We start from the raw sequence: 15,899 nt of genomic DNA on the forward strand, positions 1-15,899 counted from the left end.
TGATTTCAGAAAGAAGGGTGAGAGAGAGAGAAACATCAGTGATGAGAGAGAATCATTGATCTGCTGCTTCCTGCATGCACGCCCCACTATATATAGTCAAAACACAGAGAATGCAGGGGGAAATGTCTCAATCTGTGAACTCAATGGCTAGTATGACTTGATTACGTGTAGCCTCACATAATGGACTTAACTGGTCACATGATTGCAGAGAGAAGCTGCCTGAGTTAATATAGTGGAAACAACCAATAACTTGCTGACAATGTGACAAAATTAGGGGGTGGGGGCAAGACCAACAAGACTAATAATGTCATTTTGTATCTGGGTTCCATGGCCTGGCCTGTTGTCTGTAATTATCCTGCTGTGTAAGTATAAATTCTCTCCTGAGAACTGCAAGGGCCGCTTGCCACAGAGGAGCAGCAGGGATTGGATTGCTAAGCACTGTAGGTTTGGCAGAAGCCCAGCCCCAGAGATCTAACCTGTTGGCTGACCAGCAAGGGAAGGAGTTTGGTAGGTAGGCACAGCCAGGTTAATTCCTTTGCATCTTCTCTTGTTATCCTTTATGTTCCTAAAAGAAAATGTGATTATCGTAACCTTGAAGTTGGCTGTTTAAGAGGATGAGGAACACTGAATTTGTGCCAATAGATCTGTAGATTGTTGCATAGCTTGGGCTAGGATTTCCATAGTAGCTATACCACGCTAAAAGATGTGTACATTCGCCTTGGCTGGTATGGCTCGATTGATTGGAGCATTGTCCTGTACACCAAAAGGTTCCAGGTTCCATCCCCAGTTGGGTCATGTGCAGGAGGCAACCAATTGATGTTTCTCTCTGTCTTTCTCCTTTCCTTTCTCTAAAAATCAATTAAAAAATAAATAAAAGATGTGTACATTGGGGTGAGGAAGACTCAGACAGACAATAGATTAAGCATGTCACATTTAGTGATACACACATTTTCTTCTATTCCCTTTTGTTATATCCTCTAATTAATATACATCCAAAAATTCCTTCTTGTTCTGTGGATAGAAATGAGATATAAAGAGAAGTCCATTTAAAAGCTCATAAATGAAATAATATAGGTATAATCATAGTCTTTATTTTTATTTATAATTTATACGCCACACACTTTTTGAAAAGATTTGGCATATTATAGCAACTACACATTTGAGACAGAATAATTAAAAGAAATAATTAAGGGGAAAAGAAAAAAGGAAGAACAGTTCCAGGTACTGCTAACTTGGAATTATTTAGCTGCTAAGGGGGTGTGCTAAGGAAGGGCAGAGAAATAATTTTCTGACTATAATCACAATAGTGAATTCTTTTGGCATGTTAGCACTGTGCCACATACTTTACAAGTATTACCACATTTAATTGAGTGAGGTTGGTTAATGGTATCTTCCCCATTTCACAGAGAAAGAAACTGAGGCACAAGAGGATGAAGTCATTTAACCTGTTGTCACTTAGCTGAGAAGTAGTGGAACAGGGCAATTTCATTCACTCGTGCCATTCTCTCCATACGACTGTCGATGTGGAATGATTTTGTGGATAATAAGATTATATTATATTTTTAAAAAGTGAGGATTTTGCTCTGGCTCTCTGATTCTAATATTCCAGGAAATTATTCTAAGCAATGAATGCACTGTATAGGACATAGGCCCTAATTTTTTGTGTTATTCTTTTGTTATCATTAAACCTGACAGTAGGGAGTTTTACCCCTGAGGACAGGGAGTTTTATCTGATTTGGGGGAGACTTGTGGCTGTAGAATCTTGAGCAGACTCGGGCAGGGAGGGACCCTTACTGCCAGCTGCATTTCCCCATTATTTCTCTCCCTAAGGACCCATCAGGGCATTTCTCTCAAAGTTATTACTTCCCAACTCTTCTTCTGCCAAACTTCCAACCTTTCTGTTTCTAGTCTACACAGGAGAGAAGAGGGAACTGCTCATGACATTAAGACCTACTGTCCACCCATCAAGGACTGTGGCCGGAGTCATTCCTCCGAGATGGCAGGGCCTAGAACGCTGTTGCCTGTGGCTCAGCCTTGGCCTCCTTCTGACGCTATCGCTCGCCTCACACAAGGAGTCTTTTATGATAAACAAACAGTGTAATCTTTGGGGGTGTAATGGTTTACCGTTTCATAGTGAATCATAGGGAATGACAAAATATTTGGGGGGTCATATTCTTTCAGAAAATGATGGCTGATTCATTGTCACTGCTGGAGTAACAAAAGGTTCGGATATTTTATGAGGGGGTGGTTTTCAGTTGGAAGCTGGGGTGGAAGATGTGTTTGGAGGGGGGCGTGGCAGGAAGAAGAAGGGGAATAAGGAGATGTTTCTTCTACTTGAGGAGTCATTAATCTAGTTTAATTCATAACATGGAGGACTTGTGAATGAGGTTATGTAGTATTCAACTTTGTGTTTGGCTCTGTGTCTAGGATGTTGCCTGGCACATGTTAAATATTGAGTAAATTTTACTAAAAAAATTAATGTAACACATGTATTTTTTGTCTTCAGCTTCTAGGTTTATAAAAGACCTTCTAAGTTCTTTTCACTGCCTGTTCCTTTGCTTCCACATAGGGCTGTACATAACCAGAATTCCTTAGAATTTTCTACCCAAGTAATTGCAATGGCTATATTTGCAGCACCCAAGCAGGGGTGCCTGGGTCTGTCCAGAGTCGCTTGCCACAGGGAGAAAGTCTTTGACTCCTCATGTTTTATCTTAAAATCAAAAGAAAAATTTGTCCTCTTCTCCTTTGCGTGTGTGGTATGAAAATAATCTCTTCCTCCTTCACATATCTGATAAAATTGATGTCCTAGAAACACATACCGTGCTTAAGAATTGGCTTCTAGAACACCACACTGTCATCTACCTACATTTCAGTTTGAAAAACTATTCCAAGCCATTCTGGACAATTTTTTTTTCATGATAAAGAGGCAATTACATTTATTGTCTAATTGTTCGACAGAGCGTAGATTCGGACACCATTTGAATTCTGAAAACCAATACACGAATACAGCAAATCATTAGAAAGTAGTGAGCTGAAACAACACCTGAGGAATTTTCTTTCCTCAATCCCACATATCCTGATCTCCAGAAACCTTCTCAGCCTGCTCAGCCAGTCTGACATGTGCACAAGATGAGGATGCATTGTGGGCAAGTTTCCTTGGCTATGCTTTCCAAGTATCCATGGTTACCTTACCCAGGTAGCCTGGCCTCCTCTGAGAAGTCCAGTTGTTGCAGGCTTATACAGCACAGGTCTGTGCCACAGCCTGACAACTCTCCGAATTGTCAGGGAAAAGGTCGGTAAACTCTTTTGCAACAATTAGCTGCTAATCAGAGAGTAGTTAATATTAATGTGTTTCTCTATTCCAGGATTTTTTTCCCTTCCCTTGGGATGTCTCCAAGGATTTCTCAGCGGCCTGATTGCCCCTTTCCTATTGATTCTTCAGCTATCAGCTCTGTCTTCTTGCCTCACCAGATAGAAAAGACAAGGGAGTACTTTTTTCAGTCTGACCAAACAGTACCCTGAGCCCCTCGCTTGGTATTGAGCCAAGTGTCATCATCTGGTTCTAGATACTGTTTCCTGGTTTGGGAAGGAGGAACCTGGCCAGATATTCAGCAGGGGGTCTTGATAAGACACACTCTATGACCGTATCCACCCACTGCAACAGGAAACTCTCTTTGTAATGCAGGCATTAGCTATGAAACCATCTCTCTGGATGGTAACCACTGGTGCAGGTCTAAGTCTGGTGAGAGAAAAGGAGATAATAGCATTGTGGTGGAAATGGGTATTCCTTCCTGGGACCCTTAGGTAGCCCACAGTGGGTAATAATAACTGTCATATGTAGAGAACCCTACAGTTTATAAAATGCTGTTTCACCGTTTCACTTGATTATCATAATTGCCCAGCAAGGTATGTCCACAAAGGAAAATGGACACCATTAGCCGTAACTACAGATTGGAGAAGGAAAGAGAGAAGTCTAGAAAACATTTCCTATTTCATCCTGAAATGTCCTCACTTTTGTTCTTGTCCTGTACATGCGTGTCAGTGTTCTCTGACTGATGATTTGTCCTAGGAAGGACCAATGGCTGTTGTTCATATTGGATTAGTTGGTATTTTGGGGATTTTGCTATATCGAAGGTTTAAGAGAGCTGCCTTCAAGCCCACAAAGAGGTGTGCATCTACTCTTTTCTTTTAGAGTTCAGTTCTACCTCTTACTGAGGCAGGGATCTTAGGTATGGACCAAAATACACAAACAGTTCTTGAACTTCTTCACCTGCCAGATCTCTCATGACATGGAGATATGCTTCACAGAGTTAACTCAAAAATTCTGAAAATGAGCATGTCTCTTTTAAACGAGACCAAGTCTGTCTTTGGCTATGGTACTACACTTCACAGAGTATCTGGTCTGCCATATGCTTGGCCGTGTCACTGTTTAGCAAAAGAGGATGCTGAATGGATCTTGTTGTTTGGAACGTTCTACTCACTTGGCCCTGGGCACTACTCTGGCTTCCCATCTGCTTCTGAGTACAGCTCTTGGATCTGATTCTAATTCTGAAAGGTCTGAGAACCACCCTCTTTGGGCCCTGACTCAACATTAGGTGCCCAGAGCTTCCTTCTTGTTGAGGAGTTTTCATTCCATTCAGTTGAACTCAACTCATTAGGCATTTTGAGCAATATGAGAAGAGTTATATTTTGGTTGATAGTGGACTTAGAAATAGGAGAACTCTACTCCAGCTAAAGCTGTATGTCCTAGATATTATTTCTTTTCCCTCCATATCTCCCCACTGTCCTTTACCTTGCCCTTGGCTCCAGGTGGCTGACTATTATAGAATTCATTAACGGGGTTCTGTGTTCTCAAACTTACACATGGGTTTGACCAATGGAGGTACCTTGAGCGGATATAGGAAAGTGATGTTGGAATGTATTGCCCAGGATCTCTCTCTGAGCTTGTTTTGGGATGGGTGAGTCCTTTCCCTAAAACTTCTTTATGTATCCTTATCCCTTGCTGTTACTAGTCTTGAGACACTATATCATAAACCATGGTCCCTTTATACCCCATCCACATGGTCTCATTAGAAATAAACCCTCCTTGAATTATCCCAATTGGATTGTGACATTGGTTTTCTGGTGATGCTCTGACAGCTAGTCACTTCATAGGACTAGTTGCCTCAAATGTAAATTGACAGGTTTAAAGCAGATAATATTCCTTCCAGCTGCAAATGTGCTTGACAGTGTAGGGACTGCAAAACAAATCTCTTATTTGGGAGCTTTGGGTCTCGTTGAAGTGATACTCTACATACCTATCAAATGCAGACTAGAACTAAGTGTGTGATTAGGGGGTAAACATGCTCTAAGAATTCAGAGATGGGTATGGTCAGTGCGAACTGAATGGTCAAAGGAAATATGGATCTGCCAATAAGTTCTGCCCCATCTCCAAAGAACCATTTGTTGATGGGTTTTCTGATTTAGAGCTAAGATGGATGTTGCCTTCAAGGTTGTGTCAAGTGGTCAGTGTGGCTCAGTGGTTGAGCATTGACCTATGAACCAGGAGTTCACGGTGGTTTGATTCTCAGTCAGGGCACATGCCTGGGTTGCAGGCTCAATCCCCAGTGTGGGTGTACAAGAGGCAGCCAATCAGTGATACTCTCTCATCATTGATGTTTCTTCCTCTCTCTCTCTCCCTCTCCCTTTCTCTCTGAAATCAATAAAAATATATATTTTTTTAAATGAACGTTTTTAAAAGTGGAAAGCCTGTTTTGGAGCTATTCCAAGGAGCCACACAATATTGGTTAATCTTAGCAAAGCATCCCGGGAATGATTTACTGAACTCAGCCACCTGCCATGATGAAATATATAACTTCTAGGATTTCTTGAATTGAAATATTCTTTTTTTTTAAGTGTAGAAAAAACAGGATTATAGTTCAATATGAGAGGTTGGAGTTCTTAATTGGCATTAGTTAGCCATACCTTAAATGTTTTATAATCTGAAAATAAAATCTTTTATTTGTTGTAGGCTACTTCTGTGTTTTCCCTTTGACTTAGAAATATTAAGGACATGAACACTGACAGAATAAAAATATAATAATCACCCTAATAACCACCATACAGATTTCATAAATCCCCCAAACAATTGAGTCCACAGTGTACCCTTTCCCAGTTGGATAATTTTCCCCACCAAAGGTAGTTCCTACTCCCTCTTTCCACCTTCCAGCCCCAATCTAGAGCCAGGCCAAGACAGAAAAATTGCTTTCCAACTCCCTTGGTGTAGAGAAGCCTCACTTTTATTGAGAGTAGGAGGTTATACTATAGCCCTTGGGGAGATCTTAGCTTTATGTGAACACTGCTTGTTCAGGCCAAAAAAATCTAAAGCCCTAGGTTTTTATATTGGTTATTATCCTCATGACATCCAAGGCTTCGGGGCTAACTTAGCCTACTGGGTTCTGTCTGCTCTTTGGTTACGTTTTGCATGTTGGAGATTTTCCTTATATTCTTACTAGCTCATCTGTGCATTTTTAAAATAAAATATTTTAAAGATATATGTTCATGTATTTTTTGTAGTAAGAGACTTTTTTAAAAAAATCTGTTTACCATGTTGTGAAGGGCAGAAGCAAATGCACTCTACTTAGACTCAAAGACTACTCATAGTGATGCTTATATTCTCCCACCCCAAAGGCAAGAGGACTATTGCCAGAACTAATTATAAAAATAGAAAGAGAGAGGCCAACCCAAAAACACTGCCACCCAGAGGTTGAGCCACAAACTGACTCTTAGGGGAATACAAATTAAGGCAGACTGGATCACAAATACGGCCTGCTTTAAAATCAGGACTGTGATTTACAACACGGAGGAACAGTGTAATGCAGGCAAATTCAACACTCTCCTAAATACCTGGCAGGACTAAGGCGAACCAGGCTGAAGAGTAGAAGAACCGAAAGACCATCACTACTGCAAATTTTTTCTTTTTCTTTTTCTTTTTAATTTTTTCACCTTTTTACTAAGAAACCAATTTTTTTTTTCTCTCTTTTTCTTCTTTTTCCATCACCTGATTTTACCCTTTCAATTACCACATTTTTATTTTTAACCAGTATTATTACTCCTACCATTTTACCATTTTTTAAAGTGCCATTTTATTTTCTCTTTATTTTCTTTTGGGATTAGTGTTCTCCATTCTATTTTCATCGTTCCTTTAGCATTAATTTTCCCTATCTCAATTCCACCTCTTTGCTAAAACCCTCTTCCTTACTTTTCCCCTTTTGGTGTCCTGTTTCTCTTACCCTATTCCTGCTCCAGACTTTCCCAATAACCTCTTTTTACCCCCTGTCTAATTCCACCCTACTTATATATCCTATTTCCAATCTACTGCTCTAAATCCTTATACACCTATTCTTTATCCTTCTTCACTTTCCAACCATTTTTTTTCTCTCTTATCTTTCTATTGTTTTCTTGATTGTTGAATATATTGGGCTTTTTTTTTTTTTTTTTTTTAATTTGTTTGTTTGTTTTGTTTTGTGTTTTTTCTTCTTTTTTAGGACTGGTTGTGAGGTTGTTTTTCTTTTTCTTTTTCTTTTTCTTTTTTTTTTCTGCTGGTTTTTCCCTTCCCTCCCCCAGCCCACCCCAGTTATTTTTGTGCTTCTGTTTTCCCTTACCCCTCTGGATATTATTGGTGGTTTGTAGTTTGCATTCATCTCCAGGGATCTGTTGCTGGAATTTGTTGAGATTAGTGGCAGTTCTATTGGAGTTTGCTCCTCATACGGGGAGTCTCTTCCCCACTTCTACTTCATTCTCTTTTTTCGCTCTCTTTTTTTCCCCCCTCTTTTTTCCCAATTCTATTTTTGCACTCCTTTTTTGTTTGTTTTTTTCTTATTTTTCTTTTCTGTTCTCTCTTTTATCTTCTTCTCTTCTTTCTCCCTTATCCCCTAATTCTCTTAATTCGGGTGGTCACCTTTATTTGGAGTTATTAATATTGTGAATATACTTGTGTTCAGTGCCTGGTACGTTGTGCCTTGCTCTGTTGTATTTTGTGCCTTTAAATCAACGCAGCAGATCCAAGCAACAGCAGCCCCCTGATCACCGCAGCCTCCTGATCACCACAGCCTCCTGATCACCACACCCTCTGTCTGTGGAACAGCAACTGTACGTGAAGCCTCCCCCCACCAGCCAGAAGAGCCAACACAGCTGTGAACAACACCCACCAGAGGAGCTGCTGCCAACTGGAAAGCAGCTGCTACCGCAACCGTCTGAGCAGCAACCACAACCCAAGGAGCCCCTGCCACCCAGGGAGCAGCCACTGAACACCTCAACATCTACATATGTCAGCGAGATCAAACATGGGTAGGCAAAGAAACCCCCAAAGGAAAGAAAAGGAGGACTCGCCAGAAAAACAGCTAAGTGAGACAGAGATATGCAACATGACGGAAAAAGAATTCAGAATAAGGTTCCTAGAGTACATGCACCACATGTTCAAGAAGCAAGAAGAAACAGATGAAAAACTCAACTACTTATGCAAGAAGCTAGAAGAAACAGATGAAAAAATCAACAACTTAAGTAAGTCCCAAGAAGAAATGAAGAGTGACATAGCTTCAATAAAAAACTCCATTGAAAGTATCAACAGTAGACTGGGAGAAGCGGAGGACCGAATTAGTGAATTAGAAGACAAGGAAGCAAAACACACTCAAACTGTACGGCAAATGGAGAAAAAAATTAAAAGACAGGAGGAGAGCCTAAGGGAGCTTTGGGACAACATGAAACGAAACAACATACGAATAATAGGGGTGCCAGAACAACAGAAAGATGAACATGGATTAGAAAACCTATTCGAAGAAATAATATCAGAAAACTTCCCTGAGGTGGGGAAGAAAAAAGTCACACAAGCCCAGAGAGTCCCAAACAAGGTGAACCCGAAAAGACCCACACCAAGACACATCATAATTACCATGGCAAATGTTCAGGATAAAGAGAGAATCTTACAGGCTGCAAGAGAGAGACGGAAAGTAACATACAAGGGATCTCCCATTAGATTATCAAATGATTTCTCAACAGAAACACATCAGGCCAGAAAAGAATGGACGGAAATCTACAAAGTGATGCAAAGCAAAGGACTGAATCCAAGAATACTCTATCCAGCAAGGCTATCATTCAAAATTGAAGGGGAAATAAGAAGCTTCACAGACAAAAAAGGGCTAAGGGAGTTTATCACCACCAAGCCAGCCATGCAAGAAATGCTAAAGGGACTGGTGTAAAAAGAAGAAATATCAAGCTCAGAAAGAAAACAGCCACACACACACACACAAAAAGAAATGGCTACAAACAAATACCTTTCAATAATAACTTTAAATGTAAATGGACTAAATGCTCCAACCAAAAGACATCGAGTGGCTGAATGGATAAAAAAACATGACCCATACATCTGCTGTCTACAAGAGACCCACCTCATTAGAAGGGACTCACACAGACTGAAAGTGAAGGGATGGAAAAATATCTTTCACGCAAATGGAAAGGAAAAGAAAGCTGGGGTAGCAATACTTATATCTGACAAAGTACATCTCAAAGTGAAGGCCATAACCAGAGATAAGGAAGGCCACTTCATAATACTAAAGGGATCAATACAACAAGAAGATATAACCCTGGTAAACATATATGCACCCAATGCAGGAGCACCCACATACATAAGAAAACTTCTGGAAGATATCAGGGGAGAGATCGACAACAATACAATCATAGTAGGGGACTTTAATACACCACTGACATCACTGGATAAATCCGCTAGACAAAAACTCAGCAAAGAAACAGCAATCCTAAATGACTCACTAGATCAGATGGACTTAATTGACATCTTCAGAACACTTCACCCCACAGCTGCGGAATATACATTCCTCTCAGGTGCTCATGGGACATATTCAAAAATAGACCACATATTGGGTCACAAGCAAAGTCTCCACAAATTCAAGAAGATTGAAATCATAAAAAGCTTCTTCACAGACCACGATGGCATAATGTTAGAAATAAACTACAATAAAAACAACCCAAAATACTCAAACACTTGGAAGCTGAATAGCATGTTATTAAATATTGATTGGGTTACCGATGACATCAAAGAAGAAATTAAAAACATCCTGGACACTAATGACAATGAAAACACAACAATCCAAAACCTCTGGGACACAATGAAAGCAGTCCTGAGAGGGAAGTTTATAGCTCTACAGGCCTATCTCAAAAAACAAGAAAAAATGGTAGTCAATCATCTAACTCTACAACTCAAAGAATTAGAAAGAGAGCAACAAGAAAACCCCAGAGTGAGCAGAAGGAAGGAGATAATAAAGATTAGAGCAGAAATCAATGAAATAGAGACCAAAAAAACAATACAGAAAATCAATGAAACCAAGAGCTGGTTCTTTGAAAGGATAAACAAGATTGACAAACCCCTAGCCAGGCTCACCAAGAAGCAAAGAGAGAGGTCCCAAATAAACCAAATCAGAAATGATAGAGGCGAAATAACAACAGACCCCACAGAAATACAAATGATTGTTAAACAATACTACGAGCAGCTCTACTCCAACAAACTGGACAACCTGGAGGAAATGGACAAATTCCTAGAAAAATACAACATTCCAAAACTCAATCAGGAAGAATCTAAAAACCTCAATAGGCCAATAACTATGGAAGAAATTGAAGCAGTCATCAGAAAGCTTCCAGCAAACAAAAGCCCAGGGCCAGACGGCTTCACAGGGGAGTTCTACCAAACATTCAAGGAAGAACTAAAACCTACCCTCCTCAGACTACTACAAAAAATTCAAGAGGAAGGAACGCTTCCAAGCTCATTCTATGAAGCCAGCATCACCCTAATACCAAAACCAGGTAAAGACATCACAATGAAAGAGAATTACAGGCCAATATCCCTCATGAACATAGATGCCAAAATCCTCAACAAAATCTTAGCAAATCGGATCCAGCAGTACATCAGAAGGATCATACACCATGACCAAGTAGGATTCATCCCAGAGATGCAAGGATGGTACAACATCCGTAAATCAATAAATGTGATACATCACATAAACAAATTGAAAGAAAAAAACCACATGGTCATATCAATTGATGCAGAAAAAGCATTCGACAAAATCCAACACCCATTTTTGATAAAAACTCTCAGAAAGGTGGGAATAGAAGGATCATACCTCAACATAATAAAAGCCATATATGACAGGCCCACTGCCAACATCATACTCAATGGACAAAAACTAACACCATTTCCCCTAAGAACAGGAACAAGACAGGGATGCCCACTCTCACCACTCCTGTTCAACATAGTACTGGAAGTATTAGCCATTGCAATTAGGCAAGAAGAAGGAATAAAAGGCATCCAAATTGGAAAAGAGGAAGTAAAACTGTCCTTATTTGCAGATGACATGATATTATACATACAAAACCCTAGAGACTCCATCAAAAAGCTACTAGACTTAATACATGAATTTGGCAATGTAGCAGGATACAAAATTAACCCCAAGAAATCTGAGGCATTTCTATACACCAACAGTGAACTTTCAGAAAGGGAGATCAGAAAAACAATCCCATTTACCATCGCACCAAAAAAATTAAGATACCTAGGAATAAACTTAACTAAAGAGGTTAAAGACCTCTACTCAGAAAACTACAGGACGTTGAAAAAGGAGATAGAGGAAGACATAAACAGATGGAAGAACATACCATGTTCTTGGATTGGTAGAATCAACATCATTAAAATGTCCATACTACCCAAAGCAATCTATACATTCAACGCGCTTCCCATTAAAATACCAATGGCCTTCTTCAAAGATCTAGAACGAACTCTCCAAAAATTCATCTGGAATAAAAAAAGACCCCGAATAGCTGCAACGATCCTGAGAAAGAACAAAGTAGGTGGGATCTCAATGCCAGATATCAAGCTGTATTACAAAGCCACTGTTCTCAAAACTGCCTGGTACTGGCACAAGAACAGACATATAGATCAGTGGAATAGAATAGAGAGTCCAGAAATTAGCCCGAACCAATATGCTCAATTAATTTTTGACAAAGGAGGCATGAACATACAATGGAGCCAAGATAGTCTCTTCAATAAATGGTGTTGGGAAAATTGGACAGACATATGCAAGAAAATGAAACTAGACCACCAACTTACACCATACACAAGAATAAACTCAAAATGGATAAAGGACTTAAATGTACGACAGGAAACCATAAAAATTCTAGAAGAATACAAAGGCAACAAAATCTCAGACTTATGCCAAAACAATTTCTTCACTGATACAGCTCCTAGGGCAGTTGAAACTAAAGAGAAACTGAACAAATGGGACTACATCAAAATAAAAAGCTTCTGCACAGCAAAAGAAACCATCAACAAAACAACAAGAAAACCCACCTCGTGGGAAAACATATTTGCCAACGTCATATCTGATAAGGGCTTAATCTCCAAAATTTATAGGGAACTCATACAACTTAACAAAAAGAAGATAAACAATCCAATCAAAAAATGGGCAAAGGATCTAAATAGACACCTTTCAAAAGAGGACATTCAGAAAGCCAAGAGACATATGAAAACATGCTCAAAGTCACTAATCATCCGAGAGATGCAAATCAAAACAACAATGAGGTACCATCTCACACCTGTCAGAATGGCCATCATCAACAAATCAACAAACGACAAGTGCTGGAGAGGATGTGGAGAAAAAGGAACACTTGTGCACTGCTGGTGGGAATGCAGACTGGTGCAGCCACTATGGAAGGCAGTATGGAGGTTCCTCAAAAAATTGGAAATGGAACTCCCATTTGACCCTGTGATCCCACTACTAGGAATATATCCCAAGAAACCAGAAACACCTATCAGAAAGGATATATGCACCCAGATGTTCATAGCAGCACAATTCACCATAGCTAAGATCTGGAAACAGCCTAAGTGCCCATCAGTAGATGAATGGATTAGAAAACTGTGGTACATCTACACGATGGAATACTATGCTGCTGTTAAAAAGAAGGAACTCCTACCATTTGCAACATCATGGATGGAACTGGAGAGCATTATGCTAAGTGAAACAAGCCAGTCAATGAAGGAAAAATACCACATGATCTCACTCATTCATGGATAATAAAGACCATTACAAACTTTTGAACAATAATAGATACAGAGGCAGAGCTGCCTCAAACTGATTGTCAAACTGCAGTGGGAAGGCCAGAGAGAGTTGGGGGGCAGGAGGGAGGGGAGTAAGAGATCAACCGAAGGACTTGTATGCATGCATATAAGCATAACTAATGGACATAAGACACTGGGGGGTAAGGGAGAGTAGTGGTTTGTCAAGGGCGGGGGGGGAGGGGGAAAGGATACTTATGTAATACCCTTTGTAATACTTTAAGAGGAAAATAAAAAAAAATAAAAAAATAAAAAATAAAAAAAAATAAAAAAAATAAAAATAAAAAAAAAATAGAAAGACATTTATAGCCAAGAAGCTAATTCAGCTAACCCACTAAGAATTTTTTAAAGAAGTAAAACGGCATTGCTGCCCGAGCACAGGAGTCAGTCCAGCTGCGGCCATAGCTCTTCCAACAGCCAACAGTGTCATCACATTTAATAGAGCAGCTGCCACCCCTGTGAGGAAGGGGCACAGCCTTGACCCTGCCAGCTGGCCTCACCATGAGCAGCAGCAATGGCAATGATCCTGGCAATGGGGGGAAGGGGAGGGGCTGGAACACCTCTGTTCCTCATCCTCTATCCACTTGGAGACACGGAGAAGATTCTTTTGGAAGAACAACAAGAATCAGGAAGAATAGTTCACAAGGCGGTTCTCACGGCGACAGCCCTTCCCCACAGGAGCATGGCAAATTGTGTTTGATGTGGAAATGCACAGCAGCAGGGACCACAGCTCCATCATAAGAGGTTGTAAAAGGACAGAAAGAAGGTGATGCTTTGAAGAAAAGTGTAGACTGGATGTCCGACCGGTCCAGTGAGCCTGGAGATGTTCTACCTAAGGAGTTCCACTGCAGGCCCCTTCAATGTTGTTTCTTTCAGCATGAGCCAAAGAGGAGCCATGAGAAAGGGGATTTTCTCTGCAGAATTGCTTAAGGTTTCCTTTCTCTCTCTTCCTCGCATGTTCTGGCTCTGAGAATTGGCATCTACTTTGGAAAATGACGGTGTGCATTTCTGTCAGCACCTGCTGAAGGAATGAGAGCCCCTGGAAGAGCGTGTGACCCTGGAAGTGATGTGTTGTCATCGTAGTTGATTTAAACTTGGGACCATTGTAAGCATGATCCACCCTACAACCCTATTTTTACATATCCAAGCTCCAGTAGCTCTCAAATCCAGGACTTTATTCAAACCTCATTCCCTTTTTGGCCTATAAGACACTTTAGAATTTTCTAACAGAGTTTATTGATGTTTAGACATTTGCAAGGGCTTCTTCTCTGCAAATGGCACCAGCAGATAATAATTCTGCCCACAATGCTATTGTCTCCTTTTACTCTCGCCAGACTTAGACCTGCACCAGTCATGGTAGAACTTTTGCTCTTGCAAGATAACTACATCTCTGTCTTAAAACAAGATCAGGTTAACAAATGATATGAAAACTTTGCTATTTTGTTTTGTTTTTTTTAAGGCAAAGGCAAGCTTCCCTAAGCTTAAATCTATACTTATTCAAAAATAAAACAAGACTGGAGAGCATTATGCTAAGTGAAATAAGCCAGTCAGAAAAAGATAAATATCACATGATCTCATTCATTTATGGAATATAATGAACAACATAAACTGATGAGCAAAAATAGATCCAGAGACAGAGAATCATCTATCAGAACATCAAACCTCAGAGGGAAGGTAGGGGAGGGTGGGGGTAAGGGGGAGAGGTCAACCAAAGGACTTGTATGCATGCATATAAGCCTAACCAATGAACACAGACAACAGGGTGGTGAGGGCATGAGTTGGGGGGGTGGTAATGAGGGGATAAGGACACATATGTAATACCTTAATCAATAAAGAAATTTAAAAAAATGAAAAAGAAAAATAAAACAAGGGAAAAAACACAAGACACAACAATGGAATTGTTAAAAAAAAATTATTAGCCTATACAATATAATGCAATAATTTAAACTGCAGACTATAATACTATAGAAAATCATTGATGATATAATTTAATTTGTTTGGTATATACTAATCTAACTATGTAAAATATGAATGCATATGGACCCAAACTCAAAGGATGTGTGGGTAAATAGATAGAGAGTATGAAAATTGCACATTTTTTATCTTTAAACTATCCCTCAATATTACCACATTTGTTTTGCAGCCAACAAAAACAACATATATGCTATAGTGTAGACAAGGGGGTAGGGTAAAGTTGGTGGAGAGCAAGACAACCAGTCCCTGAATGAGTCTGTGGTATCATTGCTCCCAACATTTCCTTTGCTGTCTTGGTTATACCATGAGAGACTAAAGAATGTCTTAAATGTCAGAGAATCACTGTCTTCTCTAACATCCAGGGCTAGCATAAGGCAGGATGTCAACTAGGTACTTATTAAATACTCAGTTAATTCTTACTCAAGTATTCAATTAATATATTTTAATATCAATGCATAACTTTTTACTCTCACAAACAACAACAGCCATTATCCCTTCTAGATACAATGTAGATCCATGGGTTTCTCATCTGAAAGTAAGAGAAATATCAGAGAGAGAGAGAGAGAGAGAGAATATGAGAGAATGAGAATCTCCATGATCAATGCTCTGTATCACCAATATACTAATAACTGCTAGAAGCAATTCTTTATATAAATGTGTACTTTGAGGTGAGTGGTTTGGGAATGTTTGTTTGAAATGTAATACATGTGCATGTTCTTGGATTTATGGGACACAATTTCCTGTAGTGTTAAGGTGATGCTATGCAGAATCT

General features: G+C 39.7%; 1 protein-coding gene and 1 pseudogene across 1 annotated transcript in view; both read left to right on the forward strand.

Annotated features, from left to right (window-relative positions):
* The window catches only part of PLCXD3 (phosphatidylinositol specific phospholipase C X domain containing 3), a 130,983-nt gene that overhangs the window by 54,771 nt on the left and 60,313 nt on the right, over positions 1-15,899 (forward strand). The window lies entirely within an intron of this gene.
* On the forward strand, positions 13,655-14,149 carry LOC139008003 (BCL2/adenovirus E1B 19 kDa protein-interacting protein 3-like pseudogene; annotated as a pseudogene).

Source organism: Myotis yumanensis, unplaced genomic scaffold (assembly GCF_028538775.1).
Source record: "Myotis yumanensis isolate MYYU_CA2020_CCGP unplaced genomic scaffold, mMyoYum1.0.hap1 SCAF_4, whole genome shotgun sequence".
NCBI lineage: Eukaryota > Metazoa > Chordata > Mammalia > Chiroptera > Vespertilionidae > Myotis > Myotis yumanensis.